Source organism: Stenella coeruleoalba (genome assembly GCF_951394435.1).
Source record: "Stenella coeruleoalba genome assembly, chromosome: X".
NCBI lineage: Eukaryota > Metazoa > Chordata > Mammalia > Artiodactyla > Delphinidae > Stenella > Stenella coeruleoalba.
In genome coordinates, this window is record NC_137152.1 from 8,649,959 (window position 1) to 8,668,835 (window position 18,877).

Genomic DNA, 18,877 nt, shown 5'->3' on the forward strand with positions numbered 1-18,877 from the left:
TTTGCCTTCAGGCATCTGCATCCAGTGGGTGAGAAGGAGGGGTACCAGGGACCCAGGAGGGGCACAGGGAACAGGGTGTGGGAATGCGTCAGGGCCGAGGAGTGAGTGCATAAATGTAGGCAAAGCGGGTAGGCTGCAGTCACGTTCGGTGAACTGAAGAACATTCTTCCAGGCCCAGTGTATTTTGGATTTTTTTCTTTTTTCTTTTTTTTTTTTGGTACAGCTGGACTAACCACAAGTTTCGACAGGAACTGGGGACTTAAGTGTTGGGTGTACCTCTCACTCACACCCTTTAAGATTAGGGCACCACAGGTACGATATCAGTGAATTGCTTTCCCCTCACCCAAATGGGAAGTTCCAGATGAGCTGGGGATTTTTAAATATGAAGTCTAGGTATCTAAGGGAGCCCGCGGCTGCTTGAAGTGTCAAAATGGAATTACATATCTATTCTTTAAATGCATTTAAAAATATGCCCTCCGACGGGCTCTAGTATCTGTAGCAGGGGTTGGCTATCTTCTTCTGTAAAAGGCCAGACAGTAAATATTTCAGGACTTGTGGGCCATGTGGTCTCTGTCAAAACTACTCAGATCTGCCTTTGTGGCATGAGAGCAAACCATAGACAGTTTATGAATGAATGGGTGTGGCTGCGCGCCAGTCAAACTTCATTTACAGAAACAGGTGGAAGGCTGGATTTGGACAGTGGGCTGTAGTTTGCCAACCTTTGAACAATAGCTCATGACTGAAATAAAATTAATCAATCCCTAGAAGACACATTTTATTTTTATTTAGTATGACCTCCTGCATAATGAATTCAAACGAAGTTCAATGAGCACCTATTACGTGCTAGAAACAGTATTAGGCTTGGGATTGTCAAAATGACAACACAGTCCTCGTTCTTTTTTTTTTTGGAACCAACTGACTCACATTGTAGTAAATACAAAGTAAAGCAATGATCGTGGCTTGAGCTGTCTGGTTCAGTGATCGGGCGGAACGTCACACACAAGCTCAGTCACTGCAAACAATGGTTTTCTGGCTGTGACCACTGGCTGTCACTTCTAACATAGTAGAATCATGTCAGGGGGAATGGAAAAAGTGAGCACCACTTCTTACCATGTTCTCCCTAGTCCTGCCAGTCTCCCTCTGCCCCTGTGTTGGATACAGCAGAGACCACCCACCAATCAGCCCAAGGCAGGCCAACAGGGAGGGGCCAATCACTCTGTTCTCCAACTACAGCCAGACTCACCTCCACAGCAGTACCTGTGGCCCTAGCCTGGACTCCTGTACAGGAGTCTGGCTCTGGCGGTGGCAGCTGGAAGAGGGTAATAGGACCTCCTGCTGAATGAAGGAAGTTGGGTGAATGAATGGGTCAGCTGCAGGGGTCACTTGCAAAGGGACTGGAGTGATAAGAAAAGAACTCATTCAGGCAGATACTTTTGATATCTCCCAAACCTGCCTGTGGCAGGAGGGGAAGCCATCTCCCATGGGAGAGGAGTCAATGGGGTGGAAGGCCATATTCTCACTACTGAGTCTTTGCAGGAGCCAGGGCTTCAAGGCACAAGGCTCCTGGTTCCTTCTCTCCACCACCCCCTCCACTCTCTCCACTCACTCCTTGTGCTGCTTCTTTTTCTTCTTTGCTGCCTTGCTGTCTTTTGACGTGTGCCTTGCCCTCTTGTGTGTCACTCTCAGAGTCCGAGCTGTCAGAGTCAGATGACTTCCTGTCTCTATGTTTCTTTTTCTCCTTTTCCTTCTTTCTTTTTCTAGAAGAATTTCTCGTGGGGTCAGGCTTTTCAAACTCTGCTGATTTTGCCTCTTCCTTCTCTTTCTCATTAGGTATCAGAGAGTACTTGCTCCCACCTGGTTGCATGAAACAGTGCTTTGCGAAGTGGCCTTTACAGCCACACTCCTTGCAGGTAGTGTTCAGGACAGCCTCGAGGGTGATCTTCTGCCCAGTGTAATCCTGGAAGGACTGCCTCTGCCTCTCTTATTGCTCAATGATAACGTTGTTGGCGTCAAGGTCCTTCCCAGTCCCTTGGTTGACAGCTTTCACGGAGAGGGATACTTTTATCCTTTCCCTTTTCATCTCTCGTCCGATAAGCTTCACCCACACCTTCTCTCCGACATCTACTATCTCAGAGGGCTTATCCACGCGACAGGATGACATGTGAGTTCGATGGACCAGATCTTGCTTCCGACAGCCTGGGATTTTGACTTGCCTCCACAGTCTGTCACCATAGCAACCTCTCCTTGGAAAATAGTGTAGAGAGCAGGCAAGTTCTCCATGGTCTCGGGTCTTCCTGAATTCATCCTTAATGTTCTATGGTTCCTCCATTTCTCTTCTGCTAAAGCTAATTCAAGTGTCTCGGTGTCAGCACCCAGTCTCCACGCCGCAGCCAGTCCTTGTTCTTAAGGAGTTAAATTTTGGTAGGAAGAACACACTCGGTCCATGAAATACAGAGATTATGATACTAGGAGTAAGCACCAAATGCAATGGGATGCCTAGGAGAAAGGCTTTGACATCTATCTGGGGATCAAGGAAAGCTTTATAAGAAGGCAGCGTTTCCCAGGAGACCCGTAAGTTGAATAAGAGGGGTAAGGGTTTGCTCCGTAGAAATGCAACATTGGAACAAAGGTGCCAAGGCAAATGAATTTGAGAGAACGGCCTTGTTTGGGGGAAATTACAAGGCTAGAAGGAAGGAAAGAGCAGGAGGCGAAGCCACGCAGAACTCAGGGCCATATCCTGGAGGGCTTTCTCGGCAGGCTTTGCAAAGCAGATTGGATTTATTCAGCAGGTGATGGCTAGTCATTAAGGAACCTTGAGTAAGAGAGGAACGTGATCAGATGACTGGAAACACATTTCCAAGGGAATTGAGGGAGGGTGCAAGCCAAAGATGCAGAGATCAGAAGAGCCACTGGGCTACAGGTATGACGCTGATTCAAATGTGAACAGATAGGGAGATGCGCAGAACCACAGAGATGCCTGGGGACAAATTGTATGTAGTGGAGGGTAGGGAAGGAGTAATCTAGGATGACTTAAACACTTCTGGCTTGAGCAACTGGGAGGATGGTACACTAAATCACCAAGATGAGGAAGGGCAGAAGGGAGAAGAAAGATGTTCAAATGTGACATTCTGGAAGTGATATTTTATCTCTAAGAAAGAAAGAAACAAAACACATGACCAAATCTGGCAAAACAGAATCAGGCCAGTTTGCATCTTTCTTGAGTCTTCATTTTCTTCTCTCAACTAAAACAGTTCCAACGCAATCAAGTAATACATAGTTCTGGAAACTGCTCACAAATGCCTACACTTAGCATAATGAAAAAGTGAAGATGTGATGCTTTCAATTTCTCTGAGTCCATTATACATCATAGCCCGTGGCTCTTAACTTCGTAGACTTTTAAAATTCTTTGGTAAATTTGGAATTATCAGCCAAAAGAGAGAAAAGGCTTGGTCTACTTGTAATGACTTGAATTTATGGAGTTGTTGTCTCCTAAGACTTTAGTTCTTATAGCAGCTGATGGCTCAGGAGAAGGCTACAGCCAAATCCCAGAAAGAGAAAAGAGTGTGGCGCTTTCTTGAAAGCAGGGCAGCTGCATTCATCAGCCTTTGGAAGAGTCATTTCACAAAGGAGGTAATACTGTCCCCAGAGCCAACTGGTTCTTAAACCCATCCTTAGCACATGGCTGAAAAAACAATTTTCTTGGGAGAGAAGGTCATCAAATAATTAACAAAGAGGGACTTCAAAGATATCTCCAAAGCTACCTATTATCAAATGTGTGGCATCTTAAAAAATATCAGTTACATTTTTGATTATGGGTAATGGACCAAGATGCTTCATAATCCATTTTATACCGCAAACGTGAATGACTGAAGCCTGAAGTGTTCACACAGCCCTGGAAAAGTCTGGACGGGCCACTCCAGTTCATCACCCTCCACCCTCCACCATCTCATTGTCTTTTGCCACCTGCCAATCAGCAGTCATGAATACATCAAATAATCTGCATCTTCCCCTGTGTCCCAATTTTCTCACCGCTCCCAATCTATATTTCTACCATTGTGAATTTTAATGATTTTTTTCAGATTAAGCACATGCGATTTCAACATGTTTTTTCAAGTTGGAAATACGTGAGGTCCATTTTTGGGAAATTATCAAATTAACACAATTAACTGACAGGTTAAAACCATATTCATTCATAGTATCTTGCAATAAAGTCAAGAGGTATCAGTGCCTGCCCTAAATGACATAGAACAGCGTTCTTCATTTTTATTTTTATCCTTAATGCAATATAGACATTTTGCACATACGGTCAAGTAAATGTCACAACACAATGGCCGGGAAACTCTGCGAACATGTCTTAAAACTACAGTTGTATTGCTTTTTAAGGCGTGATAATTTAGTGTTGGCTCACAATAAGTTACTTGGTCGAATGCATCCACATTCCTAATTTCAGTCCACATCATCTTTTAAAATTAATTTGTTTAAAGAGACCTTTCTCAAAACATTCACCCAAGGTTTATCCAAATTATCCCAAGGTTCAAATCAGAGTATTCGCAATGAAGTACCTAGAAGTCTAAAATCTAAACTCAGCCTGTTTCTCTTCCGCCTTCTCACCTCTCCCTTCAGGTTGCTACAGCTGAGGACGGAGCCCCCAGATGCGGCACCCGTGGGAACCACACAGACCAGAGTTGCGGGGAGTCGCCGAGCAAATCCATGAGGTTTCCACATCTCCTCAGTGGCCTCTTTCTAGAATTCCTAGGGGTCACAGTGTTTCTGTGCGTAAAATATGTTTGCCTTTATATTACGAAAATTGTCAAACATGAGGAAAGAAAGAGATTAGACTAATGACCTCGCAGAGGTTCTGAGGCAGGTGTCTGCTCTGCAGTTGAGCACGCTTTTTTTTTTTTGGTTTCCTGATTGACTGACCCATGCAGCCAGGATTGAGAACCACTGCGCTCCAGGGTTGATCAGATTCAGGTTGGGTTGTAGTAAGTCTGCTGTTCCTAGAAAATTCAAGAAGTTCGCCACCAAAGAAAGATGCAATTTTACCACAAGATGTTACTTTTTGAAACAAAATGTGAGCTTTAAGACACTCAGGAGTAAGCACCATCTGCTTTCCTTTGTTGAACAACAACAACAACAACAAACGACTTGAACCAGACACTCAGATTCTAAAGCCTATGCTCTTAGCCACTACAACGTCCAGGCTGGTGGATACAAAGCTTGAGATGCCCTTCAGCCTGCGTTTTGTTCTGCAGAGGTAGAGAGACGTATAGTATGGAGTTACTGGACAGGAGGTGTGGCAGACAGAATGATAAGACGGCCACATCTTAATTCCTAGAACCTGTGAATATGTTACCTTACCTGGCAAAGGGAACTTTGCAGATGGGATTAAGTTAAAGGATCCTGAGATAGGGAGGTCATTCTGGGTTATCCAGATGAGTCCAACCTAATCATAAGAGTCCTTGCCAGAGAGAGGCAGAGGTGGCTGTGTGTGTGTGTGTGTGTGTGTGTGTGAGAGAGAGAGAGAGAGAGAGAGAGAGGGATTTGAGGATACTAGGCTGACAGCTTTAAAGACGGAGGAAGGAGCCATAAGCCAAGAAATGCAGGCAGCTTTTGCAAAAGCTGGAAAAGACAAGGCACACATTCCCCCCAGAGTCTCCAGAGGATGCAGCCTTTGATTTTAGCTGAGTGACACTGACCTCCAGAACTGTAAGACATTAAATTTCTCATGTTTTAAGTTTATGGTAATTTGTTACATCAGCAATAGGAAATGTAACAGCGAAGCAGTAGGAGGGAGCATTAGAAGAGAAGGTTGGTGAAGGTCAAGGGGATTGAGTTCAGATGAGGATAAGCTCCCAGACACTTAAGAAAGTAGGAGTTGACCTCCCATCAGATTTTTATCGCCCTCTTTCCTGGTGCTACAGTGCTGCTTCATACTACAGGTACCACCAGCAATGGTTTGAACTGGAGAGGTTCCAAGACGGGAATTTCGAAAGCGCTTTCCCCACTAAATAGAATTTTAGAAACTTACACATAGTAAATATTTCAGGCTTGTGGTTCATAGAGTCTTTGTCACAGCTACCCAGTTCTGCCAATGTAGCACAAAGGCAGCCATAAACCACATGTAAACAAAAGTTCCAATAACATTTTACTCACAGACACTAAAATTCTAATCTCATCTAATTTTCAAGTCACAAAATATTATTCTTTTGATTTTTTTCAACCATTTAAGAATGTAATGACCATTCTAGGCACGTAGGTCATACAAAAACAGGCAGCAGGCTGGATGTGGCCCACTGGCTGCAGTCTGCCAACCCTTGATATAAAGAGATTGGGATCATTTAGGGCGCTACACATACTTCTTTAGCATCTACTACCATGCGGCAGAGACCCGGTCCCTAGCGCTCTGCATCGTGAGCGACATACATCAGCTCGATTCATGAGGGCAAGAAGCCTGTCTGCTTTACTGACCTGGGTGTTCCCAGTATCCAAGATAATACCTGGCAATTAATTATCACTGAAGAATAAATAATTCACAAGCAATAAATATGTGTCAGTCTAGGGACTACATGAATCACATGCATCATGAGTTCAATAAGAAATTGGAAACTAACCAACTCAGGTAATATCGTATCTATGAGGGAAGATGTCTTCAGGATTTGAATAAACTGCTAAGAAACAGTCTTTTGAAACAGAGCCTGTTGTTGAGCCCCGAAATGCCGGTATATGAGGGCAGAAAATAAGTGTAAAAATATCGGACTTGAGGAATAATGAATCTGTGACACTCACGCTCATATGTCAGATGTCTTACGAGCAGGAAGACACAAACATAAGGGTCAATGTTGCCCTGTGACCCTCATCACGTGGGCCATGAAGTAATAAACAAGCCGCCAGACGCGTGCCACAGCCCACGGCACAGCCTAGGATGTGTTTCTGGTGGTTCCTCAGTTCTCAAACGCACATTCCAGTCCAGCATTTTTCTTTGGTGACTGTTTATCTCATAAACGGATGACTCATTTTCAGGCTCTCTGGATCCAGTTTTTGAGTGGCTGTCATAGGACTTTTTTTTTTTAGGTTGAAAGTGGATGATTTCTAATTTGTTTCAATTTCGTAAATGTGAGGTTGAAAGTGACCCAAATGTTTCTGGATAGACAAAAGCCCTTGATAGTTATAAAAATATCCTTTTTATTTTCGGGTACTATGGGACAGCATTAACAAAAGGTAACAATACGATACAAAAGGATATACCACAGTGCTTCTTGGGGGTGAGTTTGCCCTCTCAGGGGACATTTGGCAATGTCTGGAAACATTTTTGGCTATCATGACTCTAGGGTGGGGTTTCCTACTGGCAACTAGTGAGTAGACATCAGGGATCTGCTCACCATCCTACAATACACAGGACAGCCCCACGTGCCTGCAATAAAGAACCACCTGTCTCCAAATGTCCACCATGCAGAGATCGAGAAAACCTGGCATAGCGTAAGCTGGGTCTGCTGTTAGGCCCCAATTACACACAATGTCCTCAAAATGATGGTGTCAGAAGACATGAACACTCCTGAGTTTTGTTTATCATCAAAGGCATGCACCATGCACGATATACTCTTACGCATCTATGCATGATTATGTATATTATCCGTGTATTATTCTGTATATTATGGAAATCAGTGAGCAGAATCATAGAAGCTATTTAGAACTAGCATTAAGAAGCACAAACAACACAAACCAGTTTAAAAGAGGCACGCAAAAACAGCCTCAATACAACAGAATCTCGATTAACTGGAGAACAACTCACCGAAAGCATTAACTAAAGAGATTTCCTTCCTGCCAGAAGTATATGTCTCCACGTTTAGAAAAAAAAACAAGCAAAAGGCAAACTGAAAAACCAACCATCTAATATCTGGGGTTTATTCAGAAAGGTCATTCTTTTGAGCTCAACTGCATCTTTACAAACAGACTTGATTCTTCCCATGAAATAAACTTGATTGAAATACTTTTGGTTTTGGTCTATACCACATTGTTTTATTATGGCCTTGAAACAAATCTCTAATTGCAGCAGCTCTTTAACCTCATCCAACTATAAACTTCCCAAGGCCCAGTGAGCCCCCAAGAAGTGACGCGAGACTGCTCACAATATGGCCTGCAGACAAGTCTTGTAAACGTGCAGGTTTCTGGGCTCTAAGGCAGATTTAGGGAACTAGGGTCACAAGGGATGGGGCCCAAGTACCTTCGTCATAAACCAGAATCCTCGGGGGATTCTTATCTTTGCACAATAAAGATTGAGGCCCACTGGTGTGGTAGTAAGGACTTGGATTCAAACAGCTACGAGCTCTTCGGCAAGATTCAGAACATCTCCAAGCCTCAGTTTTCTCACCAATAAGATGGAGCAAAGAAAAAGACTTAACTCCCAGGTTTGTAGTGATGGTATGAGTCAATGCAAGTGAATTTCTTGCCGAGTACTTATTAGCTCCCAGCAAGCCCTGAATGTGTGGTAAAGTTATCATTAATTTTAATCATCATTCCTCTAAATTTGCGTCCCCTTTTTAAGCCTGGCAGTTTTAGTGACACCAAAAACTCTTAAGAAATGTGTGTTGAACTCATGAATAAATGGTTCTACTATGCGTAAGATGCCTTTTCTACGTGTCTACAAGCCAGCCAGCTGGATAGTGGCTCCATATAGGTGAGAAGCAGAAGCAAAGACCAGATCAGTAAGTTAAGGTCTGAACAATGGCAGGCCATTTACATAAACCATGCCAGGGGCTGAATTTCTTTTGTCTTCTACTGTGGCCAGCTGTCATTTATTAATAATTAATAACTGCTGAAGCACGGCCTAAGTTTAAATACCAGGCTCACAACCAACATTTCTGAAAAGGGCTGCCTAGTTCTTTATAATTCCAAAATAAACACATCTCCAATGACAAGGAACTCCTTTCCTCATGAGCTTCTGGGCAAAGCCGAGGGTATCTGCATAGCTGTCACACCCCTGTTTGGACTCTTAAAAAGAGGTTATTCCTTTATGAACTCAACAAAATAACATTTGCTAATTCTTCTCTTGATTCTTCGAGCACTTCTTCTCAACAGATCTTTAGGAAGATTTAATACTTCTATATTGTATATAATTTTTGTTTTCTTTATCTATTCTGGTCCTTTTTTTAAAAGCAGAAATTTTAGAAAAGTCTGAACGTTTGTTTGGTATAGCAGTCCATTTTAACCTTTTGCCTTGGTATATTCGCTATCGATTGCTACATAAGGGGTACCAAAATGTTACAGTAACATGGTGGGAAAATGCGCCTCACTCATTCAACAGATATTTAATCGGCACCTTCTACAGGCCAGGCACTATTCTATGTAGGTGGATTCATTGGTGAACAAAACAAAGAGCCCTGCGCTCATGGAGTGTCTAGGCCAGTAGAGGAAACTGATAAGAAACAAACATAATAAATGAGTAAATTACACAGCAAGTTACAAGGTGATAAGGCCTAGAGAAAAAGAGAAGGTAGGGGAGTGTGAGGGGAATCAGGAGTGCTGGGAGGGTTTCCAGGGCAACCTTACTGCGAATGTGATATTTGAACAAACTCTTATGGAGGTGAGGTAATGAGACAGGCAGATTTCAGGAGATGAGCATCCCAGGCAGGGGTGAGTTGACACGGGGGCAGCTTGGGGCAGTGGCTAAAAGCAAAGGTTGGCAAGCTAGGCTGCCTGGGCTTGAATCCCAGTTCTGCCACTTTCCAGCCATGTGGCTTTTAGCAAGCTTATTTTCTCTCCCCATGCTTTGTTTTCCTAATCTGTGAAATGGGGATGATGACAAGCCAGGGCTCGGCAAACTACTGCCTGTGAGCCAAATCCCATCTACTGATTGTTTTTGTCAATAAAGGTTCATTGGCATATTGCCACAAACATTTCTTTAGGTATTGTCTATGACTGCTTTCACGCTACAATGGAGGAGTTGAGTGGTTGTAACAGAGACTGTCTGGCCTGCAAAGGTGAAAATATTTACTATCTGGCTCTTTATAGAAAAGTTTGCTGACCCCTGTACTAGACTAAAAGTAAAGGCACATCTATGATGAGGACTTGTCTTTGGGATCAACATTTTCCTCCTCTCGTAAGATTTTGTTTCTCTGGGCAACATCCCAAAGAACCTGTAAAGAGATCACATGACACAGTAAGACTTGGGGATTCTGTAAAGTATGTAAAAGCTAGGGTGCAATAAAAGTGGTTATCTGCAAATGGCCTATTCATGTGGATTACTGATAAACCAAAGTAGAAACGAACATTGTCAAACCCAGTGCTGTGCTACCACCACTCAAAAAACAAGAAGCAACACCAAAAAACCCCAAACATCACTCGTCACACACATCTTGTTTCCAGTGGAAAGAACCTTTCCGATGGTTGGCATAGAGGGGAAAAGAGCCACATATTCAAAGTTCCCAAAGGCAAAAACGTCAGCACGAAAGGCAAATTTCATTTCTGTGTATCCCTAGTTGAATCGTGGACTTGTCTACCAGCCGCCAATTTAACTTTGAGTTTTAAGCTTCACTTGACTCTTGGAATGGGGAAGGGGTAAACGAGCCTCTGCACAGATCCCAACAGTGTGGAAAATGGAAACACTTACAAGAATTAGAAACTTCTCAATGACAGCTCTAGCAGCTGATAGTTTTGCTTGCCTTTCTATAATTAAACTTAGTTCACTGAAATCAGAACGACAGACCTCCAGAGACGGACTGGACCTTGGAGATAATTGCTAACTACTCTGCTAGCTACTGTTCTAGGTCCTTTATTTATATTAGCTCATGTAATTCTTGCAGCAACTCTAAGGGCTATGCTACCATTATTACCCCCATATTTCAGATGAGGAAATCTTGAGTGATTTGACAAGATCACACACCTAGTAAACGGCAGAGTTAGAATTTGAAGCGTGGCTGCAGGTTCCAGAATCCAGACGGTAACTATCACAGGTATTTCACCACTTCTCCTGAGAAGTCAATCCAACCCCTACCTTTACAAAGGAGCAAAGCAAAATCCAAAGAAGTTAGGTGACCCTGCAGTAGCAGAGTGGGATCCGGGTGCTAAGGGTCACATTCTGTCTTCTCCCGCCACCGAGTCTTTTCATTCTGAGACATAACCTTATAATAGGGTAAACCAGATGATTTAAAAATCCGGTTTATGATTAGCCTTATCTAATATCTGAGCTGTTCTCCGAAGCCCATATTTATCAGAGCCACGGCAACTAAAATGTTGCCCCAAGTTCAAGAAGCCTAGAGGGGAAGATAAGCCGCTTTACCCTTTCAGACCTGAAAAACAGCCTGCACTGAATCTTCGGAGAAATCAGCCCAGTTCCATTTCATCACGGCATGCTGCTTCCGGGTCCAGGTTGCTCATTTCAAGCTGCTCCGACATTATCATTCAGTCTAAAAATAACGTTCTCATAAATCTCTATTGGCACCGACCGTACTTAGCTGTCACACATCTCAGACACTGATCAATCCACTTTTCTTCCCACATCACAAGACAAATGTGGAACAATCACAACATTTTATCACAGTAATCTGGAAAAGAAATAGAAGTATAGATATTTCTATTGCTTACCCATGAATTACATTCAGCTGTGTCTCTGCTGTCCTCTCTAATTTCACTGAACTAAGCTTGTAGTAGGAACTTGAGTCTGCTTGAAAAAAATTATTTTTTTTGGTGAAAAATGCATCCTGAAATGGCAGATTGCAACGAGTGTCTGAGAAATGGCCCAGCTGGCATAGCTGTGACTCCCAGGATACCTTTTGTTGCCAGAGACCTCCGCTACCATGAGTCTTGGGGCCAAAAAAATGCAATCTTTTCATCGGACCATTGAGAAGTTCCTGTCCCTTCAGAACAGAGGCAGGCTGTGCCGCTGAGTGAGTGAGTGAGTGAGTGAGTGAGTGAGTGAGTGAGTGTGTGTGTGTGTGTGTGTGTGTGTGTGTGTGTGTGAGTGAGAAAGGCAGTGCTAAGGGGGAGGGACAAAAAGAAGGCAGAGAAATTGAAACTGGATTTCCTGCTTTTTATTTTCATAGGACTATATTGAAGAGATATTCTGGAGTTAGGAAAGGATTCCTCTTAAAAAAAAATCCCCTTTTCCACAGGGATCTACGAATGGTAATTGGATTGTAACTGTGCAAACTGTCCTTATTAGGAATCAACCAAAGAATGACGGAAGCCTTGGGTAAAACCCCTGAGAGCATGGTAAGGCACATAGGGTGCTTTCTTTGTTTAGGATAAATTCTCAATTCTTAAATTACATTTTAAAAACACTGCCTTCTTCCTTTTTCTAACACTAGAAAAAAACCATTAAAAAACAAAACGGTTTCATTCTCCTTTATTCTCAAGTACAACACATGCTCTGAATCTTACGCGCTTTGTGGAACAATAGTCCTTGAGGAATTGTTCATTTCCTGAACAGAGGGTATGGAGGTCAGAGTGGGTGTAACCACGTGGCCATGTTTAAGAGGGTGCAGGTTGCCGGTGGAGGTGGCGGAGAGATAGCCATGAAGAGCAGAGAGAAAAGGGAAGATTTAAAACATATCCTGACCACTGACTACCTTGATCTCCACGTATTCCACATGGCGCTGAACCAAAACTAACTCAAAAGGACTCAAACTGACTTCAATATGAAGTTATACTCCTCTTGTGGTCTCAAGTGAATTCCAACAAAAGAATCACTGTGATTATAATTGACAAACTGAGAAATGATTTCATGGAAGACCTTACTGACTCAAAATTTACGGACTCGGTACATTTTTTTACTAGGATTCTGTGAGGTTAATCATCTCTTGATGTAAGCCACACATAGCTTCTGTTGCTGCTGGTATTTAGTAAGAGGAAAGAATTTAAAACCAATAAAATACGTCAGATGGTTTTCTTTACTAGAACAATTACACTTAAAGAGAAATTCAGAGGAAAAATTTACCTGTTACGGGATATACCTTCGCCTCCACTATCCTCAAAACCCAGATGCTGAAAAGAGTCATCATTCCAGCAGATAATCAATATGGTTCATGTAATCTGGATACTCATTTATGGAATTTAAACCCTCAATTAAAGTTATTTAATATAATATTTCACATGAAATTGATAAAAACCTGAAGACAGCACCTCTCAGAGCCACATGGGGTAGTCCCAGGCATGGACCACACCTGTCAATATTCATGCCCTAGTGTCCCCTGCTCTTCAATCCTGACTGGCTCTGTGATCTGCTTTAGCCAATCAAATCTGGCAGAAACGATGGTGAGATAATTCTGGACCTAAGGCTTAAGAAGGCCTGACAATTTCTGCTTTTCCATTCTTGGGACCCTTGAACCACCGCGTCATAACTGTGGCTACTGTACTGGAGAGACCACGTGGAGAGGCCACATGGAGAGTGAGAAGAGCTTAGCTGTCCCAACGTCTCAGCTCCCAGACAACTTCCCAGTTGAGTGAAGCCTTATAAGCGACCACTGTCAAGGCCAGCAGAAGTGTCCAGCTGAGCCCAGGTCAGACTGCAGAACCGTTAGCAAATAGAAGGGTGGTTGTTTTCAGTCACCGAGGTTGGGGTGGTTTGTTACGAGGCAGTGAATAACCAAATCAACATCTTCTTGTGTTGAAGACAGTGGAGCCACAGGATGAAACAGCCTGGGTCCTTGAATCCTTGTTTGGAACACAGCTGTCCCACCAATCGCAGACACTACGAAAATAGGAGTGAGTAACAAACTGTATGGTGAGATTTGGGGATGTATGTGATATGGCGGTCAACCTCACCTCCCTTAACTTCTTTTGTTCACACAGATCGCAGTTCTAAACAGTCTGAATCTGGAGTCCTACCCCTGGAACCTCTCGTGTACTTCTCCCCACTGAACGACACGGCAGGTCATTCCTTCACTTCCTACGTTTTCACGTGGAAAGAGAGGGGCTGCTCAACCAGAAGATAAAATAAAAACTATTCTTTACAGGTCATTTTTCAGAACACGTAGAAAGTCTTTTAGGAACAAGAGGATAAATATATGTTTAATGACATCCTCCAGGTTTTAAATAATATATAGTCAATATTTAGAAATAGGTGATGCTTTTCTTTCAGAATTATGACTTAATCTGATAAAATGGCATAGTGAAATTTCATCTACATCACATTTATTACTGAGAAACCTTTTGTTGGTCCAATTACCCTCTTTTGACCGGTACCATAGAATTGGCACTTGAGGTGTTGCTATTTTTTCTGATTGTACATAAAAAAAGTGAAAAAATTGTTAAGGACATTTCAATCCTTCTGATACCGTACAGACTGCAGTGAAAATCTGATCTTTTAGTTTAACTGTCAGACTCTACTTTTGTATTGTTCAGAACTTTCAGAGGTGAGGTGACAAGTAAAAGCACAGAAGGACGATTCTGTATTCTCTTCCCGGCTGTCATTTGCTTCCCTAACCATAGCTCTCTGTCCTCTCCCCGCCTCCAGCACTTGACTTTGGTCTAAGTTCTAGTGTCCTCCTGCTACTACTGTAACCCACTTGCAGAGAGAGTAACTTTTAGATCCTTTAGATCTAAATATCTACCATCAAAGCCAAGTATTAGGTAACTGGAAACTGTTTCCAAATGCAATAGGTTTAACCCTTAGGCTGTATCACAGCATGCCAATGACATTTTCTTCAATGAGTCCCTTGGAAGACATGTGTGCAAAGTAAGTAGGACACAGAGCACACCCAACGAGAACTGGAAGGCCTCTCTGTAACTGGGAGAAATCTGGTAAACGCACGGAGGGCAGCTGAGTCCCCAAAGCCTTTACGGAACAGAGGCACAGAGATGTGCACAAATAGAGGCAGGGAAGCAGGAGGAAACAAACAGAAAGCTGATGGGCAATCACCTCCGGGAGTAAGGGTCAGGGCACTGGCGTCTGTTTGAAAGAAAGAGAAATAGTCATTTTAGGAAACCTCCCAAGTGTCATACCCTTTACAAGTAGGAATATGCATGCTAAGTTTTGAGGTAGAGGTGTGACACAATGAGAGGGGTGTTTTAGGAAAGACGAATGATGCAGAGTGGTGCAGAACAGATGGGAAGGGGAGAGCAAGAGGAAGGAAACATTGAGGTCTACAGGGATGCTTTTCTTTAGGACAGTCCCTCAGTTTGTCCAATAAATCTGGATCCCCAGGGAGTCAGATCCAGTATTATACTTGGAGAAATACCTTCAGGGGTATAGTGAGACGTTCGTATCTCATTTTATGTGTTGGGGAGGGTAGACCTACAAAAGATCATTTTCTTCTGATTCTCATAGAGATGTATGGGTGTGACATCACTGGTTTCAATATGATGCAGAGGGTAGCACTTCTTGTGTAGGCTGCTCTTCCACCCACATTGCCAGGAAAGCTGCTATAAGGACGGATGCTGCAGGTTCCACCCAAGAAGGACACTCAGATGAGAGGACGCTCATTATGGGTAAGATGTCAGGTAAACTCTCTGAAGAGCAGGTCATTTATTCAGATGTGAGCAGATTCACTGCTCATTAAATAAGAAATGGATTTTGGAACAAGATTATCTAAAAGATACAGGGATACTGAAGAAATGTTACCCCAAACTGGAGAACTCAACCCCAAATTAGATATTTACAAATAAGCAGGAAGTAAAGCAAACCTTAAGGAAAGATGAATATCATATTTAGAAGATGGAAAAATCTGTGCTGAAAACTCTTAGGCAAAACAAAATAGGCAACAATAACAAAAAAAACCAAAGTGAATTCCTTTCCACTTTCTCATTTCAATGCTACATTTGACAACGTTTTGTTTCATCAATTGCACTTAACAGTTTGCAAAAGTCTCCTCTCATTGAGGTTCCTCTCTAATAGGAAAGGAAAACAACTTCCTAAAACTTACATTAGACTTAATCCACTTATTACCTTAACTAATTAATTTGGAGTACCACCAAATGCATAAACATCAGTCACCTCTAATCTATTGCCCAAGATGTGAGATGTTGACGATAAAACTTTCAGCTTCAGTTTAAGATAATTTATCTTATTAAACTCCTTCAACAGGTAGTTCAAAATCGGCATGAGTTGTTGTAATACTTCAACCTAAGTGGGAAAAGGCAACTTACACGTTTTCAATTGAAGGTTGGCAGTTAACTCACCTAAATCTTTACTCGTCTAGCATATGAACAAGCAAGCTGTTTTAAATAAAAGTATATGCCTCTACGTTACTTGACTGCAGAAAAAAAGTCTAGTTTTAATAATATCCTTGGAATAGTTGCTTCAAAAGCAAAATCAGTTCAGATGCAGGTGGTGATAAATTTTAGAACAAACTCTACAAGGACCAGCCGTTCTCTATCCTGGTTGTGCATTAGAATTACTCAGTGCATGCCTCAATTAAAAAGAGAAAAGAATTACTTGGTGCGGTTTTCAAAACTACTCATGCCCGCGACCGCCTCCAGACCAACGAGGTCCAATAGACCTTTCTGCGATTATGGAAATTTTTGTACAGTCTGATATGCTGCCCACCAGCCACCCATGCTAATGAGCACTTGAGATGGGGCTAGCGAAACAGAGTCATTGAATTTTTAATTTTATTTGATCTTCATTGATTTAAATGTAAGTAGCCACTGTGGCTACTGGCTATTGTACTGGACAGTGCAGATACAGACCAAACCAGTAAGACTCTTCAGGGCTGGGGCTTAGGCATTGGCAGGTTTACAAAGTTCTCCAGGGGATTCTAATATGCAGTCCAGGATGAGAACCACTAATGACCTGGAATTAAGGAAATCATCAGGGGTGGCAAATGCCTTGCACTTTTCCCATAAGGCATTACTTTTCTCCAAATTCCACTACGCATGTGCCATGCACCTTTGTCTCTCGCTCCTGTCTCCATTCCTCCCTTCTCACATCCCACCATACTGCCACGTGAAAGGTGCACTGTCTATCTATTCCTCTATTTACTGACCCTGCCAGATTTCTCTGACACCAAGCATAGATTCTGATCCTTTCCCCTTCTCTTTCAGGGGCAGCAGAAATAAAATCGAATAATTCTACCCATTAAGAATTAAATTCCCTAATTTGTACGCCCATAACTTAAAATTGTTTTTCACTTGCACAGGCTTGATCCAGATGCCATTTTCTATGATTCCTGCCCTGGATGTGATGGGGAATATTTCTAACCGTAGCGCAGTTAAGCGACCACAGTCTTTGGGACGGTGTGATAAGTGGGTCTCATCTGACCACAGTCTTTGGGACGGTGTGATAAGCGGGTCTCATCTGCTCATTTGCAGCTGTTTCCTTCAAATGGGATGCGGTGTTACAGCACAGTGGTTGCAGGGCAGTTTCTGTGGTCCTACCACCGGGCTTTGAATTCCAGCTAAGCCCACAACTAGCCATGTGAGTATCTAACCATTCTAAGCCTCAGTTACCTGCTCTGTAAAGTGGAGATAAAAAGAGTCCTGTGGGAGATGTAGAGAATAAACTAGCAGTTACCAGTGGGGAGAGGGAATGGGGGAGGGGCAATACAGGGGTAGGGGAGTAAGAGGTACAAACTATTAGGTATAAAATAAGCTACAAGGCTATATTATACAACATGGGGAATATAGCCAATATTTTATAATTAACTACAAATGGAGTTATAACCTTTAAAATTGTGAACCACTATATTGTACACCTGTAACATATAATATTGTACAGAAACTATACTTTAATTTTAAAAAATAGCCCTGTGGGGAGGATGGAGCGATGCATGTAATATGCATGACGAATGAGACACGTGCTACACACACGCTCTCCTAGACCCAGATTTTGACACACACACCTCCGCCCCCGCAAAACACACACACAATTTTGTGGTGAGTAAAGCACACAGCAGGATAAAACTTTTGGGAGGAACTCATGGAATTCATAAAAACGTGTTCCAAGCAATGATTAATTAATGTGGCAATCTGAAGACAATTTGGAAAATGGCTACAAGGAAAAGTAATATGATTCTGTGATTTTTAAGAAATAGTGAACCTATTTATTCTAATGAGTCTTCATTTTGATTGATTTCCATACCACCAGTTAATATTAATGGGACAAGGAAGTGTGTGCTAATAAACATAGATAAACACTTTATTCATAAAAAGGGTAAGACTCAGAATTCCAGGGGATTTAGATAGGTGAGGAATAACTAACATTTCTTGTGGATGTAAATATGTACCCATCATTATTCCTAGCCCTAATTATGTACTCCCTGCTTTAATCATTAAACAATTTTATGAGGTAAGGTATCTTAATATGTACCCATTTCACAGATAAAGAAAGAAATTAAGCACTAGGAGATAACTTGCACAAGGAAACAAATTGTAAGTGACACAGCTGGGATTCAAACTCATGGGCCTTAACTCCAGAGTGTGGGGTCTTAACCTCACCTCCCTATGAGTACCAAACCTTTCTCTCAAGGTATGGCGGGGTATGGCTCAAAGAGTACATCAGAACGACTGTGTAAGGTGTCTCTAGGCTCATCTCAAATCCTCTCTCATTTAGTTCTCTTACAAAATAAAATTCTGAAGTTTCTAAGTTATCCGTTGTCAATAAGAAATCACTTCTAACATCGAATGAGGCACGACTTGACCTTGAGGTGGCAACTGCTGATCTAGAGCACAGGTGCACAGACTACAGCCCTGGCCATATCCAGCCCCTGCTTGTTTTTGTAAACTAGAGCCCAGCCAAGGCCCATTCATTTCCACCTTGTCTAGGGCTGTGTCCTGATACGGCGGCAGAGTTGAGTGGTTGCACTAGAGACGTGTGACTCCCAACGCCTATAATATTTACGACCTGGCTCTTCACAGAAAAGGTCTGTCGATCCTGTCCTGGACCCACCGAAAAGAAATCACCAGACACGTAGCACAGGAAACGACAGAGTTTCAAAGGAAC

General features: G+C 42.5%; 1 protein-coding gene and 1 pseudogene across 10 annotated transcripts in view; both read right to left on the reverse strand.

Moving 5' to 3' along the window:
• The window catches only part of ARHGAP6 (Rho GTPase activating protein 6), a 552,843-nt gene that overhangs the window by 88,130 nt on the left and 445,836 nt on the right, over positions 1–18,877 (reverse strand). The gene's annotated exons all lie outside the window — the stretch shown is intronic.
• On the reverse strand, positions 1,514–2,379 carry LOC307180236 (zinc finger CCHC domain-containing protein 17-like; annotated as a pseudogene). The gene has a single exon. The product of its transcript is annotated as a zinc finger CCHC domain-containing protein 17-like (transcript).